The sequence below is a fragment of the Astatotilapia calliptera genome, chromosome 9, assembly GCF_900246225.1.
Source record: "Astatotilapia calliptera chromosome 9, fAstCal1.2, whole genome shotgun sequence".
Lineage (NCBI taxonomy): Eukaryota > Metazoa > Chordata > Actinopteri > Cichliformes > Cichlidae > Astatotilapia > Astatotilapia calliptera.
Genome location: NC_039310.1, coordinates 22,330,856 through 22,347,917, shown reverse-complemented (window position 1 = coordinate 22,347,917; position 17,062 = coordinate 22,330,856).

Sequence of the window (17,062 nt, the reverse complement as noted above, 5' to 3'; positions counted from 1 at the left end):
ATGTACTGCAAACGACTTCCATAGACAGTTTTTCTGCCTTGGTTTGGATCTACTCTTCTCTGGCAGCAGGACTAGTTCTAATTACAAGTTATGTAATAATTTTGCAACATAATCTTGGCCTTCCATATTTATGATATCACTGGCTGAGATAGTCTGCCTCGAACAGATTTTCAGACTCACAGTGAGATGCAGAAATGCTCAATTTGTATCAGGTCTTGTTATTGAAACAGCTCTGGCAAATACTGCTGAGCTCTTCATTGGACAAACACTTGTGCCTTGTTGACATTAAAACCCTCCTCTGCCAAGAGTTCCCATCAGGAATTTGATGAAGTCAATGATATTTCTAAACTCTTGTGCCTTAAAGTGGTGAACAGAAAGTAATATATTTCCTCAAACAAATAAATAAAACAAAATGTTATATTGGGCATAAATACTTCTCACACTTTTGTTGCAGTGCACTGACATACACACAGATATACTTTTACATCACAGCAAAAACATTGCTCGTGTATATTATTGTTTTTGTTTTGCTTTGTTTTCTTTATAAGAAAATGAAGATTTTTTTTAAAGAATTTTATGTGGTATGGCAACAACAAATAATAAAAAGAAGAAAACCAAGGCAATATTTCAGCTGTCAGTTTGTGCCAAATCCCGTTAACCAAACTGGCTTCTCCATGCAACCCCTACCCCACCTACCCCAATATTTCCATTAAGGTGTCGCAAATAAATACAGCGAAATAAAATGATACGACCAAGACAAAAACTGTGGTATTTTGTAAATATAATAATAAATGCGAATCCACTGTGTAATTGTGTAACTTTATTAGCAGCGTCTGCCTGAAATGCGCCAAAAACACTGAGAGTAACATCCTCCTCTCCGCCCCTTAATGCTCCCTGGTAACGTGTAAATATAAATATTTCTTTCAAAATAAGACAGACAACACGGGAAAAGACCCAGGGAAACCGAATTAACCATAAAAACCCTGAAAACCATAAATTTCACACCCGAGCCTTAACTCTCGCAGCCCGGTACCAAATGACTCTCGGACCGGTGGTTGGGCACTGCTGGGTTTAAGATCTGAGATGTCTGTGACCTCAGAAAACATGTTTTTGGCTTCAAGAATTCATATGCCAAATCCTGACTAAAAGTCACACAACTCTCGAATAGGACAAATGATAAAGGTTTTTTTAAATTTCCTATGTAAAAGATTTCGGGTCAAGTTCACACTGCCCTCCAGGAGCGTAATTTCCAGGGGGGTTAGGGGGGGGTTATGACCCTCCCCCCCAATAATCAGACCCAGCCTACATAACCCCCCAGTAAAATTATGAATTATCTTGCATAAACAGGCTGTTGACTTTCTTTACTCATTTCAGTTATTACCAGCAAGATAGTTGCATGTTTAATCATCGGGGAATTTACCCAGATCTATTTATTTAGACAGAGATCCTGACCCCACCCCCCAAGCCATTATTCAATTGCTATGAGGGACAGCAGGGTAGATATTAACCATAATTGTGTTGTAAAAACATTTTCACTGTGCATACATGGATGTAACCTTCATAAGTTGCAATACTAGACAAACAATAAGTTTTCCAATTAAGAAGACATGCTTGGAAGTGTGGATTGCAGAGGCACACATAGTCTGTTTCCAGAAACCCCTAAAATTAATTAACCCTTTAAAGCCGGTCGGAGCGGACACGCTCCAATTTGCGTAACTATTTTTAAATCCCGGTAGCACTGCAACCACGTAAGCTAGCGCAATAATTTTTTTTGCATATGAAACCGGAGGAGTTGTACTTACATCTTATGCTATCAGCTTGTCCTCGGTCACAGTTTCCTTCCACATATAGCTTTGCAAAATTGCATAAAAAGCACTTGCAGCAACAAAAACATAATATTCCAGAAACACGCTTTGCCGATCCGATCAGCTGTTTGTAACACTTCCTACGTCCATCAGCGTGAACTATCACATGACCGCATGACCTGCCCAAAACCGGAAGTGACGTCATTTTGCGGAAATGTAGTTTTTTTTTACCATCGTGGCCTTATGAGCCTATACTTGTGTTTTTAAAAGTTATGTTTGACTTTATGACTTTCTGTGTCGTTTCTGGGATGCTGAGGACTCATATTGCACTGCTGCTGAAATTGTTTATTTTGATGCACATGCTGTTATTTTGCAAATTTGCACTATAATATATTTTTTCGTTTTTCCTGCAGTATATGAAAATTGGTGTATCTCAAAAATAAAATTATGAAGACACTTAAAATAAATTTCCTTTGGTGGGAAACTAGTTTGTGCAATTTTTTTGTATTTACAGTTTTGAGGGATGAGCCTCTTAAATTTCTCTAACTAGAAATATATGTTAAAAAAATCAAAAACGATTTTAAATTTTTTTGTAGTTTATTCCACTTTTTTGCAATTTATGTAATTACTATGCACTTAATGCAGACATATTATTACAATTTGGGCTATAATGGTTGTATTGATGTATAGCAACTTGAAATGCTCCAAAAAATGGCTCCACAGCATGTAAAAATATACTATAAGCTCTGACGGACTTGGTTCTATGGTAGGTCTTAAACGGTTAATCAATACATTCACAGAACCTTAGAAATCCCATTGTAGAGATGAACAAAGCTAGAAAAGGCTACAAAGGCATTGTTAAACACCTGGGTGTCCATCAATCCACAACAGAACAAAATGCCTACAATTGGGGAAAAATAAAAACTACTCTTCTCAGTTTAGCAATTAAAGAGCTCCAGTTTGTGAAGGATCGATGGATAGTTTTACTGCATTTATGGCACATTTTTCACTAGAATAATGAAGAAAAATGTTAACTTCCTTGGATGGTAAATAGCACTGCACACCAACATCAAAATCTCCCCCCAAGTGTGAAGCATTTTTGAAGTGAGCACCGTGGTTTTGGGGTGCTTTGCTTTCCATCTGTGGAAAGACATGGCTAAATCTCTTTTAGCATGTCTTTCGTTTGACTTGAAGGGTTTTCCAGTAAATCTTCTGGAAATATTTGATCATTTCAATCTATTCATCTTTTTCTTTACAGTTTGTCATTAAAATAAGCATGAATCTTGATTTCAGACTTCAAAATTACAGCACTGCAATAATGTTTTCGTGTCAAACAAACAGCCCCTGGTCCCGTTTAGACAGACAGTGTTGTTGTTAGGCTACACGCTTCTCATTTACTTCCCTTTTTTATGTAAACTTAGCAACAACAGCACGAAGGCCTTTTAAATAGAGCCAGCAGGAGAAATTTACATGTGTTACAATAACTCTGTGATTTGCACACACTGCAGGAGGTGAGTGAATCCAAGCATCCAACAGGCTGTCAGTCTGCTCAAACCTTGACAAGGAAAAAAAAAGAGAAAGAAACACATCATGGCCTGCTTGCATTGATTAGCTTCGGGCTCCTGCTTCTTGATTGGCAGCTTCAATTCTGCACCACTCAGCAGGGTAACAGTATCATGTGTCAAAGTGCTCCACTGATAGAACTCCCCAGACCACAGAACAGGAAAAAGTTGGACAAAATTTTAAAATGTATAAAGCCGAGTTGGGATTTTGCTATGAATATTTTCATATCATTGGAGCTGCAGCTACCACTGGGGATACCAAGGTCATTTTAACTGCCTTATTGATGAGGTGTAGGGAACCGTTTCCAACATTGTGAGAGTCTACAATTTAAAACTTCCCCTTTTGAAGATCATATTCAAATAAGAATAAACAAGAATTCAGCATTTCTCCACCACGACATGGGATGGTTTAATTTTCAATATTAGTTTAGCAGTTTTGTTCACTGATCCTGCAATCCCCAGCTTCCAACAACCCGACTATAACTGTTTCAAAAGGTCTGAATACATCCCTGCACATACTTAACGTCATACTTTACTATCACTACTGATCTGCTTTTTAGTACGATACGCAAAGATGGTGTTCTAATGGTTGCATTGACAATGAATTTTTAAACACTTGCACAATTAAAAGTTTGTGCATCACTGCATTCTGTTTTATGAAAATGTCACATACACAATTTGATGATTTTAATGCTTTAACCTCTTTTGAAACTTGCACAGCCCTCTGCACTGAGAGTTTCAGCAATTTTGGCTAATTAAACTATTTAGGAATCTGCTAACTAATCCCAAGAACACAGCTCAGGCAAAAATAAACGTCACAACAGTAACAGAAAGACTGACAAGGGGTAGATAGGAGAGCTGACAGTGGAGGAATTTGTTTACTGACTATAAGGATTAGACATTCATTACCTTTTAGAGTTATTTAAAGGGCGCATGATATGTTGAATTAACTGACCATGTTGCCATACTCAAGATAATGTTTTTTTGTGTTAACTAGTCATATCCTAGTCACAAATGTAGCAGAAGTGATGTGTAAAAACCTTTGGACATGGCTTAGATTTTGTAAGGCGTCACAACACGCTTTAAGGCAACATATATATACACATATATATACATATATATACACACATATATATACATATATATACACACATATATATACACACATACATATACATATACACACATATATACATATATATATATATACACACATATATACAAAAACAACAAACACCCAGCACGCCCCTGCGGGCGGTTTATCCTTCAAGCTCGGGTCCTCTACCAGAGGCCTGGGAGCTTGAGGGTCCTGCGCAGTATCTTAGCTGTTCCCAGGACTGCGCTCTTCTGGACAGAAATCTCCGATGTTATTCCCGGGATCTGCTGGAGCCACTCGCCTAGCTTGGGAGTCACCGCACCTAGTGCTCCGATTACCACGGGGACCACTGTTACCTTCACCCTCCATATCCTCTCGAGCTCTTCTCTGAGCCCTTGGTATTTCTCCAGCTTCTCGTGTTCCTTCTTCCTGATATTGCTGTCATTCGGAACCGCTACATCGATCACTACGGCCGTCTTCTTCTGTTTGTCTACCATCACTATGTCCGGTTGGTTAGCCACCACCATTTTGTCCGTCTGTATCTGGAAGTGCCACAGGATCTTAGCTCGGTCATTCTCCACCACCCTTGGGGGCATCTCCCATTTTGACCTCGGGACTTCCAGGTTATACTCGGCACAGATGTTCCTGTACACTATGCCGGCCACTTGGTTATGGCGTTCCATGTATGCCTTGCCTGCAGCGCATATATATATATATATTAGGGGTGCAACGATATTCGTATCGATATTGAACCGTTCGATACAGTGCTTTCGGTTCAATACGCATATGTATCGAACAATACAAAATTTGTAATTTATTTTATCAACTTTCCTTCTGACGATGCTGTCTGTGTTGAGCGCTCAGTGAATCTGCGTTCGACTACTCTGCCTAGGGTCGACAGTGCAGCCTAGGCGGAGTAGTCGAACGCAGATTCACTGAGCGCTCAACACAGACAGCATCGTCAGAAGGAAGAGCGCAGGGCAAGCTAGCGAGACAGAAGTTAAGCTCTCCTTACAACGTGGACCTCCCCCACTCTCATTCAGATCTGGCGTTTGGAATTATTTTGGTTTTCATGTGACGTATGACCCTGAAGGTAAGCACGTCATGGACTAAAGTAAAACAGTATGTTGTGATGTGCCACGCAATGCTCAATTACATGGGTGGGAACTAGTGTGTTAGCGCAGTTAGCTCGTTAACGTGTTGGCCGTCTAGCCCCATGCACGGGGCAATCGGCGGTAGCTCGTTAACGGAGATTTGCCGTGTTGTGGCGTTAAGGTCATTTCAACGAGATTAACCTGAAAGCACTAGTGGGAACACAACGAATATGACTGCACATTTACGCCGACATCATCCTAGTGCAAAAACAAGTGGAAGCAGAAAAAAAACAAGCAAGCATGCTACTAACTTTAGCCGAGTCATTTAGACAGCTGTTTAATATGCTGCTGAGAATATAGCCCAGAAGAAGCGGATAGTATAGCTTTTATTTTGAAAAGAGACATTTCTCTGTAATAAACTCTCTTTTCCAAAGATGCGTGATTCCTCAATCAGATACAGGGCTCGCAATATCTCTAGCCCGACGTCCCGGAGCTAGCGATTTTTTCAGTCGGGCTACCAAAATCTATCTCTGCCCTGCCCGTCGGGCTATTGTAGGAAGGAAAAATATATGTCAATGCTTTTGCATTCTTTCGGAAATGTAGCTGGGTAATTATGTCATTGGCATCGGTGAGCCACTGTCAATATGTGACATATTGAAATCGCGTTTGAATTTGCGCTTGTTTTTTTGCTTTCACTTTGCAATCGCGCGAACTGTGTATAGAGAGCGACAGCACTGATCTGTGAGTGATGATAATTTGCGCACCAATTCCTCTGACATCGTCTTATTAATCGTTAGCTTACTATGCAAACATGACAAGTGAAATCTCCCGCAGCAAGCTTAAATATATGAGAGGTTGATCGCGCAGAGAATCGCTGAGCTTATGTGAGTGCGTGTGTAAAAGCAGCAGGATTTATATTTGACTACGATGACCTGGATGACTGAGAACCTTCACAGACAGATATATATTTTAGTTCTGCTGAGCCAAATAAGACAGGTCAGGGTGAAGAAGTGACAGCCAAAGAAAAGCTTACCACAAAACGGAGAAGTTATGACAAATCAGACTATAAGGCAAAAAGAAAGTGCAGCTTTATGGTTTCATGGACAAAATAATTTCTGTGCCTGCAATATGATGAGCTAAATAACCAGGGCTGCACATAAGTGGTCCGCAGGTGCGCATTCGCTGTCAAAATAAAAAACACGCACAAGGGTTAGGGTTAAATTTAAAAACTGTACTTTTGAGTTAAAATATATATTTATAATTTTAATAAATGACAAATTAAAAAGGCATGAACATTTTTTTGTATCGAAAAAATATCGAACCGTGACACCAAAGTATCGAACCGAACCGAACCATGAATTTTGTGTATCGTTGCACCCCTAATATATATATATATATATATATATATATATAAAATAAATATTTTTTTATTTTTTTGATGGATGACAATATAAAAGAGACAACAGATTTACATCTTACATCTATCTATTCATTTTATTAACACTTCTTCTCAGTTTTTTCAACTTTGCTCACTGGAGCCTGACACAAACATAGCTTATATTATGAGCTGGTTGCCCAGACAGACACTACAAATGATGTGTTGTGATAACAGCTATGCTAGCATCAGGCTGCGTGCTACTCTCCAGCTCCAAGCATCAGGCTGAGCATCTAAGCAGCTAACGTCTACAGCCCATTAGGAAGCTAATGTAATGTGATGCAGACACTTTGTACTTAACAGCATCCAATATATGCTCACTATTTATTTAAGTTAAATAAATACTTACACTGAGGCTGCAACAATAAAATATTAATTGTGATTAGTGTCCTCAGACTTAATAAATTCATTGAAAGTAATTATTTTTCTAAATACGTGACAGATGGAGACTCAACAGGGATCATGTCTGTCTAAATGAAAATACATATTTTAAACTAAGAGAGAGGCAAAGTGTATTATTGCATTATTTTTAATAATTAAAAAATAATAATTTTTTTAAATAACATTTAAATACAGACATTTCCACAGTAAAAAGTCATTGTAAGTGGGCCAGACTTTCCTGGTGGAGAAAAAGAAACTGTTTTCAGTTCACTGTGCTATTAGTCTGCTAGAAATGTAAAAATGTATTAATATATTTTTTCATAGGCGACATTTGCGCTTTTAGGTACTCATCAGTCACTTTAATCGATCTGTAATCAAACCTAATCTAATCCAATATGTTTTTTCCATAACACATTTAAGGCAGTAAATTTATTCTTGCTTCAAGCCCTGATAAAAAGACTGCTGCGTAATTAACAATATCAATATTCTTTTGCAAAATGTGCAAACTGAGGGTGATTTTTAACGTTACGTATCGATTGCACTTAACATCAATTAACACATTTTGTTGTGTTTTGCAGTTCCATTCACTTAGCATATGTATCATGCTTACTGTAGCATATCTTTTGTCTTTCTTTATTCATCAGGATGCTCTGTAGCACAGAGGCCAAACCTCCTGCTTGATAAGGTTGTCCTTCTGCCTTCTCTACAGCTGATTTCATTAATCAACATCAATTAGAGCAGCTTAGGCCCACCTATGATGAGACTCCACTAAATGCTCTCTTCACCCTGTACCTGCAGAGTTGCTTATACTAGGATAACAGCCCTTCCCTGCCTCAAATCCTCAATATCCAGATCACAGAGACATGGCCACTCATATATAAAGAATACATCAGTGGCTCCATTATGATTGTAGAAGCCTTTGTGATTTATACTAGCAAGAAAAACTTCTAGGCAAAGATCAGGTGAAGAAAAGCATGCTTTCCTTGTTTCTCCAATTTCACATTCTCAGATAAATTGCACCGGCAGCACGCATTTGCATGGATAGGCAGAGAAGGCCCATTTGTCTTAATCAGGACTAATATCGCCATCAGGGAGATAGTGGGGCTGAGCTATCTATCACATTCCTCCTTGGTTTTCTTGGGGCAAAAAAATTACCTTCGATCAATCTCTAGAAGCAGATAAGTCTACCTCAGAGACCTGAAGCTTCATCACTTCAAAGGAGGGTATTTTGGGGGGGAGCTGCCAGGTCAAATTCCATCTGGGATGAGCTATTAGCTACAGAGGCCACACAGTCTGCACTGAATCAACCTGATCACTGATGGTAATGTTTCCCAAAACTATTTTTCTTGTTTATTCTCAGGCTTGCTCTTTTAACCTTACAAAATTGATTTCAGATACCACAATATTGTGTACGATTGAGTCTTACACTAGATGAATGTTATTTTGCTTGTTAAACCATATCCCTTAATGATCTAAATAAGGTCCACTTACAGTTTGGACAGGTATATTGCTAATAATCTGTTGGGTGCAATTTGCTAAAGCCAACAAATCTGTATTTTGCAACTGTTCATATTTCCATTTCAATCACTGCTTACTTAATTGCACTTCTAAGGCAATTAATTTGAAAGTGATCGCAAACTTCTATCGTGCCCCTCATTATTTAGATGCAAATTCATTTCAAACCTAATTAAAATGCACACATTGTGACTGACAATCTTTTTAAGAGCACCTAAAGAGAGCCTTCATTACTTCGGTGTGAATGTGCTATGTCAAATTTGAGTTCTATGCCTCAGAGGATATCACAGATCGATGCTTTTTATGGTCTCATAAAAGTATATTTTCCTAGAATTGGTACACGCAAACCAGCCAAAACATTTCCCCATCAATCGCTGGGGAGAATGCAGTAGAGCGGATGGCATATGTCAACGCAGCGACGCTCCACTGTCCAGGAAAAGTGGAGGAGTCGCTGAGACCAAGACAGGAGATCAGCCGTGAGCTTGACACAGCAGAGTGGCTCAGCGCACCCAGGCCACAGCACCCAGCTCCCCGGAGCCTCTCATCCCTCGTCACAATCAATCCACCGCAGACCAACCGTAATCCTATTTGTTCAAATAAATAATGAAATAGCTGCAGCCCCACACGGAGGCACACAGAGGGTGGTAATTGCTGCGTTTCAGCCTGGATCAGATGGGCTCTGTGGGAGGCTGGCTCGACTCCACAGTGACCTTGTGTGTGTTTGTAATTTTCCACAGGCTTAGTGGATATGCAGCAAGCAGGGGCCCTCAGTAGGTGCACGGGAATCCTAGCACCTAGGGGGTTTGCCAAACCATTCACTCGGATGGCCTTGGCAAAGAGAAAAAAGGTGCATATTAAGGAGAGAAAGATGACATGACAATCATTAGGCAAGTGCAAGGCTGTAGAGTGAGTGTTATGTCCTTTGCAGTGCTCTGATGCAGCGTAATGTCTCTTGTTCAATTTGTTTACGTGCAATGCCTCGATGCATTACAAGGACTTGTAGGGGAGGCAAATAAAGATTTCTAAAGCTCTATCCTTCAATTGAACTCGGACTTCACACTTCAGCGGATTAACCTTCCGTGCCAGACCTACGAGTTTTACAATGAATGCTTATCCTACCCTGCCAGGTTGCATCGGCCCTCATAATCCCATTATCCCTGACAAAAATATTCCATTATCTAGAATATTTCTGGATGTCATCCTGACCAGTAAAGCTGTGGGTCAAGCTTTGTTCAGTACTGCAGCAGTCTGTGTTGTTCAACAGCAGCAACACTCATTTCTAAAGTAAAATATTGCACCAAGGTTAGTTTTTCCCTATTGGTTCAAATGGCTGGTCATTTGCTGAAGTTATGGCCTGTTGTTGTCAGTAAGGTGTGATTGCAGTGACTCTTATGGCCCATCTCTCTATATTGTTCAGACGTTAAGCAGAGTCAGGGAAGGGTCACGCCACAAAATGTTGCAAGGGAATGAATATGACTGATCTACTGCAATAGGTTTCCTCAATGAACACTGTAGCCTCCCAGCTTCTTAAAATGAGATGTCTTCTACTGGATGAGAACGCTAAACACATAGAAATCCGCCATCTACGAAACCGCAATAAAATTAGCAGCATGCATCACTTGTTTTGGCATTTGGTAGCAAACTATCACGAGGCATCCTCTCCTGTGCAATAAACCCACATTAAAATAACCATGTGCTCTGGAGAAGCTGCTTCATGGCGAGACTCAGACGTAGGAAAATCAATACAACTCCTATGTCTGTCTGTACTGAAAATGCGAATCTAAAGCTAAGAATAGAATAGAATAGAATAATCCTTTAATTGTCCTACAAGGAGAAATTTGGGTGTAACAGCAGCAAGAAAGACACAAACAGTACACAAGACACAGAACCGAAGAGCCGGGTAGTTTAGTTTACCATAAAGAATGGAAACGGGAAAACTGCGAGCGTGGCTTTATCCAAATCCCAACTGAATCGCTGAATCACTTGCGAGGTGCACTTCAGCTTTTTTCTTTTTGTTTCTTTCTTTGTTTAATCTGTCCAAAAAGTGTTGTGTCAGTGAAACTGTCAGGCAACGACTAGAAACTCAATTTAATTAAATTCAATTTTACTTATATAGCCCAACAACAGTGAGCTCAAGGCACTTTAGACTGCATGGTAAATATATAGAGAGAAACCCAACAATTACCTTCGAGCAAACATTTGGCACATTGGGGAAAAAACAACATTTCTTTTAACAAAAACAGGCTAAGGAGGCTGCCCATCTGCCTTGACCAGCTGGGGTGAGGAAAACATAAAGAGAGAAAAAATAAAAGCGGAGAAAATTGACAAACATCATAACAATAAATATTCAGAGGTTTGGTGAGGCTGCTAACTGTACATCAGAAACAGGCAGATATCTGCACATATTCTCAGAGAGAGAAGACAGAAGCCATGGCAGAAAGACAACACTGAAAGTGGCATATAGGTAACTGCAATAACAATAACATGGTTCGTACAGCCCTTTTTAAAACACGCAGTTACAAAGTGCTTCACAGCTTTAATAAAACCGCACTTTAAAAATAAGACTACATGTTCCAGCACACAGACACACACTCAGACAAAGAGTCTCACATTCCAACATACACACTTCCACACAGAGCCAAAGATAATGGGAGCAAGATTAAGAAAAATGAGGTTTTTAGCAGTCATTTAAAACAAACCACTGATCCAGGCTGATAGGTCAAGGAAGGTTGTTCCAAAGTTTAGGTCCTTTGAGATCCTCGAAGACACGATCGCCTCTGGATTTAATATACGAGCCTGGACCAGTTAAGAGACCCTGATCCTGCCACTACCTTGCTTTTGTCTTCAAACCTGCCTTAATTCTTTGTGGCACAAATTCAACAAACATTCCTCAGAGATTTTTGTCCATACTGACCTGATAGCATCACACAGTTGCTGCAGATTTGTTGGCTTCACATCCCTGATGCAAATCTCCCATTGCACTACATCCCAAAGGTGTACTATTGCATTGAGATCTGGGGACTGTCGAGGCCATTTTAGTGCATAGGTCTAATTGTTATATTCAAGAAAGGAAATTCCCAGTACAATAAGTTCCTGAAAAGACACCAGCAAACATGCCACGTTCTTGACAAAACCCCAACAATCAGATAATCCCCCATGAGTAAGCACAAGATAACAGTGGAAAGAAAAAACTCCCTTTAATAGGAAGAAATCTACAACATAACAAGGGGACACCATCTTCCTCCAGTAGGAGGATGAGGAGAAAGAGAAAAGAATATAAATAGACAGGATAGAAAACACACTGTGAGAGAGAGATGGCACAATTTAATGACAGCAGTAGTGGCATAGAGACACCTGAGGAGTGAAAAGACATGAGTGGAGAAATAAAGTGAGTGGAGCAGGAAGTCAGTCAGCAGTATCAGCTTGGTAGCATAACTAAGGGATAGTTCAGAGTCACCTGGTCCAGCTCTAACTTTACACTTTACCAAAAGACAGTCCAATCTTAAAGGCAGAGACAGCATGTATCTCCCAAATCAAAATTGGGAAAATGGTTCTACAGGAGACAGCTGAAGGCTCTGCCTCATATTCTACTTTTAGAAAGTCTAGAAGGGAGAGTGAAGTTCTCTATTAGATATAAACAATTTACAAAAGTAATTAATTATTCATTACTAAACAATCAGACAGGCAGAAAGTTAAACAGAAAACCAGACACTAGATTGAAACAAACAAACAAAAAGACATAAATCAAAATTAAATAGAAATAACCCCCCAAAAATCATTACTGAATATGGAGACAAGAAGACTGTTCACACTGAACAAGAACAGAGATGATGGAACAGACACTAAAAGTACAAAGAGAAACAATCAACACCAACCATAAACCAAGAACCAGATCTATTAACTAAGAATCTGACAGCTTTGATTTGTCAGAGCAATGACTCGAAATCCAGCTCAGTGGGTGAATGACCATGCAGTTCAGTTAGTCACAGCACTGTAAAAACGCAACTTTTTTCAAAAAATATAAATACCACAATTCATAGAAACTAAAGCTTTTCTGTTTTAAGAATCTTTTTATTTTAGCACTGTGCTTGTGTCTTGTATTGATTGCATTATCACTATATTTTTGCAGGTTGATAAAGAAGCACAGGAGAAGCAAATGATTGAGAGTCCTTTCACAATTTCAAGACTGCACCAAACAGGCCAACTTTCCCTACTTGTGAACAACTTTTTTGAGGAGAATATTTCTTGAAATTGCTTGTTGTGCTGTCTTTGCCAGAGGCACACTACTGCTGAGAAAACATGTTACAGAGGAGCAATTGTGTGTCATGGTTTTATTAGATTTCTAATTCCATCATTCGAGCTGGAAAGTGCAGTCTAGTCTGAAGAAAAAAAAGAAAAAAAAGGATGAAAGTGCAATTTTGGTACTCTTGAAGCCGCTCTTTTAGCCTTTGACTTGAAAATCAATAAACAGCCAGCAGTTTTGGTTTGTCATGTCACAAAGTGGAGACATGGCTCCAGAATCTAAGATCTGAGTTCTCCAATCCCTGCAGGTCAGAACCTGCAAATCTTTGATTTATTGCTTACTTTTACTTCTCATTCACTGTCAAACAGTTGCTTTTTGCTCTCATCTATTATTCATTGATTTAGATGTGTCTCCTTGCTAAACCAAGTACTCACACCAACACCAGCCATGCTGCCAAAGTAGCAAAGCTCAATACAAATTGATCTGGCAAAACTTCATGTTACCTGTCACGTAAAATCTAATGATCACGCAAGAATTGTTCTAAGACTGTTTTTCTGCTGTGAACAGATCAACAGATCAAAATCTGCTATTACTACATCCCCAAGTTACATGTAGTTGTTGTCTTAACAGAAGTTGTATTGGAATAGCAGTGGAAGAAATTTCATCCAGTGTCATCATCCCAAGCCATTAGTGAGGCTATTTGATCAGTGCTAAAGCAGAGCTCTGTCGTGGATGCCAGCCAAGCTGCAAATCACAGTCACACCACAGAGTGAATTAAATTGATGTGCAGACACATGTATAACAAAGCGTCCAGCGCTACACCACAGCTCCATGGCTCTGTGCGGTTTATTTAACCATGCAGTTGTTGGAGAGGTTCATGGTTCGGCGGTTGGCAATGACCCTTAGGGGTGCAGAGCCAGCTGAATGTGAAGAGGAGTGTGCACATTGCAAGGCAGGTGATAAGTATCCAGGCTTTGGTTTGTCATCGGGAAACGGTCAGAAGTGAAGAAAAGTTGTCCGGAAAGGTTTGGGCTTGATTTGTTGTGGTCCCTGTGCATGCACATGCTACCCTTCTAACTCGATTAACAGCATTCTGAACATTATCTTGTTGAACCAATGCCACGCTCACTTTTGCATGAGCTGAAAAAACTCAATTTGCATTTTATGTGACCTAAGATAGTTGTGCCAAAAGACATTTTGTTCAGTCACAAGCTTCACAGAAACTCCTCTCCACATTGTTGTCAATCCAGCTGCGCTAGAGTGCCCTCAGAGAGCCGTGCTCATTTCAATATTTATTGAAATGTTATCAAAACCACTCAGAGCGACTCGCGGCAATCAATGCTGTTTAGGCTCTGTGCTGCACAGGCAGGCCTCCACGCTCTTGCTACTATTGTTTGTCTTCATGCCATTCGCCCTCATCCCTCTGAAGGGAAGATGCTGGAGTCACACCTCTGTAATTCCTGCCACAGAGGAGTGGCTCAGCTTAGATTGCATGCTGACTGAATACATCTATCCATCCATGTGTTTTAATTGACAGAGCATATATTCTGAACAAGGGAGAGCACTGCAGGAACATGTTAAAGAGCACCTAACACTATGTTGCATAGAAAGTCTGCCCTGCAGCATATGTTTATACTATTTTTGACAATTTAATCATTTGCCAATATCAACAGTTTCCCATCGTGCTCTTCAGAAACAGCATTTCGACTGATGAAGACAGATTGACAGATTGAATGATCGGTGCTCATGTTCTGAAGCGTAAAACTCAAAGACAAATAGCAACCAAAAAGCTGTTATACTGATACCATATGAAGTTATACAGGAGATAATAAATGATACATGAATCAGTAACCCACTGGGCAACAGTATTAATGGGAAAACAAAGCACGCGCACTTAGTCCCCATGTTGCAGCATCAGCACTGAGACTTCGTTTGTCTTGATGGACCAAGCTTTTCTTTTTTTTAAGCTTTTTTTTTTTCCTGCAGTCAAAATATCAGTGCGTTTCTCACTGCACTTATAAAGGGCAGAAGAGAGAATGGATTTGCCTTTTGGGCTTAAGTGGCCTGAGAGGGGATGGATTAAAAAATCATGAGATAAACAACTGACAAACTGAAATTTGTAGCTCACACCGGTCAGGTCACGGCAGCTTTGCGTCAGCAGCACATTAGAGAAATGTTCTCTGCATGCACACTGGTTTTAGTACGGGTTCAACTCAGTGTATAATGCACTGCTATAAACCTATTAAGGTATTAAACATTTATTTATTCAAAGATCATTGCTGAAGTCAGTGTCAGTACTTTTAGTCCATTATGAGCTTTGATAACGCACAAGATCTATTTCTTCAGAATGTAGAAATGACAACGTGCTTTCACCAAGAAGTTTCACTGCCTCTAATATTTTAAAAGAAAAGTAATGTACTGCACTCAGCTTTTCTATTGCACTTGCAGCTTTGGATATAAAGGTACTAATGCTCGCTTATTATAACAGGATATACAGTGTTATAGAAGCCAAGTGTGGAAAAAAAATCTACAGACCTATTGCATAACTGTATCATTGTTCTTACAAAGAACAACAGCTGGGACAGCAACCAGTGGTGGTTAGTGCCAGAAGATGTTATGGTATAAAAGTGAGTAGCAGCAGCTTATTCTGGGCAATTCAATCCTGCAGAGTGAGCTTGGTGCACATCTTTGTCACTGATTTTGTTCATGATCTTTCTGAATAGAATTTCTAGGCGACAACAGGTTTCCAGTTTGGTGTCGGTAGTGAGGTGATAGTGTAATGGTATGGGGCTGTTTTGGTGCCTTGAAGATTTGCTGTGGTAAATGGAACCATGAATTCTGCCGTCTACCAAACATCCTGAAGAAGAACGTCCAGCCATCTGTTCAAACCTCAAGTTGAAGCACACTTGGGTTCTGCAGCAGGACAATAATCCAAAACACACCAGCAAGTCCACTTCTAAATGAGTTAAGCAAAACAACATTAAGACTTCGTTTTTTTTTTTTTGTTGTTTTTTTTTGTTTTTTTTTTGGCCTGTCCCGTTTGGCTCTTTTGCCATCAGAATTGTTGTCTAAAGGCAAAGAAAGATGCCCAACGGATTTACTTTACCAAACTGACCATCCCAGCCTTGCCGTAATGGTCCATTTGATTCACCTTTTATTGTTTATTTTATTTTCACTTACTGAATACGGGACAGACTTGACTGGGGGAAAGAAGGGGAGAAAGAAAGAGGGAAAGAGAAACAGCTGAGAAGAGGGACGGGGGAGAAGGGCAAAAGACAAAAACCAACAGAACGGGCAGAGAGAAAAAAATGCATATATCAATCACCTGGATCACCTGCTGAGAAAGAAAAAAGAAAGCAAGCAGAAGAGAACAAGAGTAATAGAATAAACAACATCACAATGATATATGGGAATATGACAGTAAATACTAAATGTTAAACATTATTGTGCAGCACATAAGATCAACAGAACACAGTGTGCTTTGAGGTAGGAGCCAAAAAGGGTGTAGTTTGTGGGTGTGATCACCCGTGTGTACACCTGTGAGCATGGACGCACTTGTTTTTATTAAAAGGTTCCTTCATGTAATAATCTGCTAGAGGGTGTGTGGGGGCCACAGCCCCGTCCTCCAGGGCATGAAGCAGGTGTGGAGGAGATCAAAACTCCAGACATCCAGAGGCCCCCAGAACACAAGAGACCAAGGAAGACCAACAGAGGGGCAGCTGCGCCACTGTCCCGGAAAGAGCTGAGGAGAGTCCCAGATGAGGGCTCACTCAGCAGCCGCGGAGCAGAAGCCAGGGGGAGTTGCAGTGACGCGCCCGTGAGCTCCGCCGGCAGCCAGCTGCGCCTGAGTGACCGAGCCCCAGGCCGAGAGGCCGGGGGCACCCCACCTCCGAAGTGGCCCGAGCGAGCCCCAGGCTCCAGGCCCCGATAA